The following is a 3,520-nucleotide window of genomic DNA, read 5'->3' on the forward strand; positions in this document are numbered from 1 at the left end:
CTTGTGTCAGTCTGTTTTCATGCTGCTGATAAAGACGTACCGAGACTGGGCAACATAAGAAGAAAGCTTTAATCGACTCACAGTTCCACATGGCTTCTGCCTCACCGTCATGGCAGAAGGCGAAAGGCTCACTCACAGGGCAGCAGACGAGGAGAGAGCTTGTGCAGGCAGAGACTCCCCTTTATAAAGCCATCACATCTCATGAGACTTATTCACTATCATGAGAAGAGCATGAAAGACTCACCCCCATGATTCAATTACCTACCACCAGGTTTCTCCCACAACTCACGGGAATTGTGGGAACTACGGTTCAAGATGAGATTTGGGTGGGGACACTGCCAAACCATATCAGACCTCAAGTGAGCTTGCTCAAATTTTGCCCTAAAAACAGTCATTATTTTGACTTTCTGAGACACCAGGAAAACCTGCTCTCTACCCGAGACGGAAAAGCTACCTTGACTTCCAAAGCTGTTCACGATGCCAGTATCCTTGAAAAGATCATTTGAAAGAAAAGCTGCCAGAGTCTCTGTTTTATTTTTGTTGGTTTGGTTGGTTTTTGAGACAGTCTTGCTCTGTCATCAGGCTAGAGTGCAGTGGCACAATCTCAGCTCACTGCACCTCTGCCTCCTGGGTTCAAGCAATTCCTATGTCTCAGCCTCCTGAGTAGCTGAGACTACAGGAGCCTGCCACCACACCTAGATAATTTTTGTATTTTTAGTAGAGACGGGGTTTCACCATGTTGGCCAGGATGGTCTCGATCTCTTGACCTCGTGATCCTCCTGCCTTGGCCTCCCAAAGTGCTGGGATTACAGGCGTGAGCCACTGCGCCTGGCCAAGTCTCTGTTTACATAACATGTGAATATATGAAATACTCCTGGGGAATCACCTTTCAAATATAAGGAATTAAAGTATCCTAAAATATACAAGAATGTTCTAGAGCATTTGATTTGACCAAGCCTGTGAGAGGTCTACTTAAAGTGAACTGTCCTTGTTCTTCTGATTTAACTGGACTTTGACTCATTTGTTACATTTAAAAATAATCCTCCCAATGATCCAAAATTAATTAGAAGCTTTGAAAAATGAATTACTTTTATTCTTGGAAACAATTATTTTTACTTCCCTTGAACTCAAGTTATTCAATAACTGTATTATCCGCGAATATGTTTGGATCCTTACGAGCAGAGATCTTTGACTCCCCCACCACGCATAGAAAAGAGGCTTTTCCCTGAAGAGTTTGTATCTGAAATGGACATGTCCTGTTAAGTCAGTGAGTGCCGAAAAATTGAGACCCTTGAAAATCTGTATCTGGATTTTGATGATGATGTCAAAGAACTTGACACTCGTGGAGTGACCATCACCAAAGCATCAAAGTGACCAAGTCCAGCAATACTTCCACAGCCCCTCACACGGCAGACCCTCCTACAGCCCCCAAAGCAGCACCTACACCTGTCACACCAAGCGCACCCGACATTCCTGCTGATTCTAGACGTTTATCTCAGATTCTGATGGAACAATTGCGAAAGGAGAAACAGCTGGACACTGGCGTGGATGGTGGCCCTGAAGGGTGCAGAAATAAAGATGATCGGGGGTTAGAATCACGTGGCGGAAAGGGATCAAATTCTGACAAGTCTTCCATGCAAGACAGTGACCTGAAAACATCTGATGCCTGTTGGAAAATTCTCAGGAAATTGAAACGTCTAATAAAAATGATATGACAATAGATATGGTACATGCTGATGGCGAAAGACCCAATGTTCTAGAAAACCTAGGCAACTCAAAGGAAAAGATTTTACATCAGAAGCAGCTGAAAGTGAAGATACGGTTCTCTGCAACCGTGATACAGATGAGGGGTGTAAAAATAATAGTGATGGAAAGACAGCTGTTGTGGGTTCTGACTTAAGGCCTAGACCAGCAAGTCCAAATTCCTCCTCAGGACAGGCTCCTGCATCAAACCAGACTAATACCGCTCATGGTCCCGAAGGGTCATGTGTTTAAACAAAAAAAACCTATCAAACAAGTATATAAAAAATTTGATCCAGTTGAAGAGATTTTAAAAATGCAGGATGAGTTCTTGAAGCCAGTTTCCAGAAAAGTACCCAAATTGCCCTTAATGAATTTAGAAAATTCTGAACAGCCTTCTGTTTCTGAGCAATTGTCTGTCCCTTCAGACACCTCTAGTTGGCTGAAATCTGATGGCCTTCTGCACTTCAGAAGCCAAAAGGACGATTGCCAAATGAACTTGAGGACTATGTGAAGAATACATCGGATACCTAGCTCCTCAGGAAGGAAATTTTGTTTATAGGCCATTTAGCACGCAAGGCCTGTGGTTACTCACGCGCTGGAGTTTCCAGAGGTAGAGACAAGACCACGTTCTAAAAAACGGACGAAAATCAGAAGACAGTTTCCAGTTCATGTAGCACCAAAACCAGAGTGTCAAGCTTGTTATGGAGGTGAAGTACTGCTAAAAGTGCACTTTGTCACTTATGAGCGGAAAGTTGATCGCATTCCAGCAGCTCACTTTACGTTGGGAATATCGATGCATTTACTTCAAAGCTTTCTCTGCTGGAAGAAAATACCTTGGAAGAATTAAAAGAAAAGCTTTCAGCACTCAAGATTTCCAATTTGTTGAACGTCCTCCAACACATTCTAAGGAAATTCAGCAGCTTGCAGGAGGGCCCGACTTGTCATCTCATGCGGAAGGTTCTCCACTGCTGGGCTGTAAGGCCTCTGATGGAAAAGTCACTAGCACAGCATACAGTCTGTATAAACACATTGCGGCCTTCCTCATGGACCTTCCAGCCTCCCAGATCCCTGGATCGCACTAGATCCCAGCCCGTCATCACCATGTCATCACCAGACACCACACCTGCCGGCACCTGGATCTCAAACTCTCCAGCCTCCAGAACGGTGAGGAATACATTTCTGTTGTTCATAAGCCACCAATCTGTGGTATTTTGTTACAGCAGCTAGAATGGACTAAGACAGATGGTTTTCATGGGCAGAAAAATCACCAGGAATAACGATGATGAGAAAAACAGCAAGCCAGATGCAAGACCCCCTCATGATGAAGAGGGTGGGAAATGACCAGGGAGAGTGACAGAAGGCTCCCAGCATGAGCTCTGATGAGCTGGAGCTTTCAGCAGGACCCAGGGCAAACGGGCTTGAGGCGGCCCAGCAGTGTGCAGGGTATGAAAGGGAAAAACAGCCATCAGGTGACACTGTAGTCCTTTCCTATGGCTTCTGTAGCAAAATACCACCAACTCAATGGTTTCAATCAGCAAACATTTATTCTCTCACAATTATCGAAGCCAGAAATCTGCCATCAGTATCCCTGGGCCAAAATCAAGGTGTCAGCACTGTCATACTCCCTTGGTGGCTCCATAGGGAAATTCCTTCCTTGCCTCTCAGCTTCTGGTGACTGCCAGCATTCTTTGGCTTGTGGCCATATCACTCCAATCCATAAGGTCAACATTTTTTAATCTCCCTCTGCTCTGTCTTCATATTGCTTGCTTCTATGTGT

This window comes from Cebus imitator, unplaced genomic scaffold (genome assembly GCF_001604975.1).
Source record: "Cebus imitator isolate Cc_AM_T3 unplaced genomic scaffold, Cebus_imitator-1.0 Scaffold571, whole genome shotgun sequence".
Lineage (NCBI taxonomy): Eukaryota > Metazoa > Chordata > Mammalia > Primates > Cebidae > Cebus > Cebus imitator.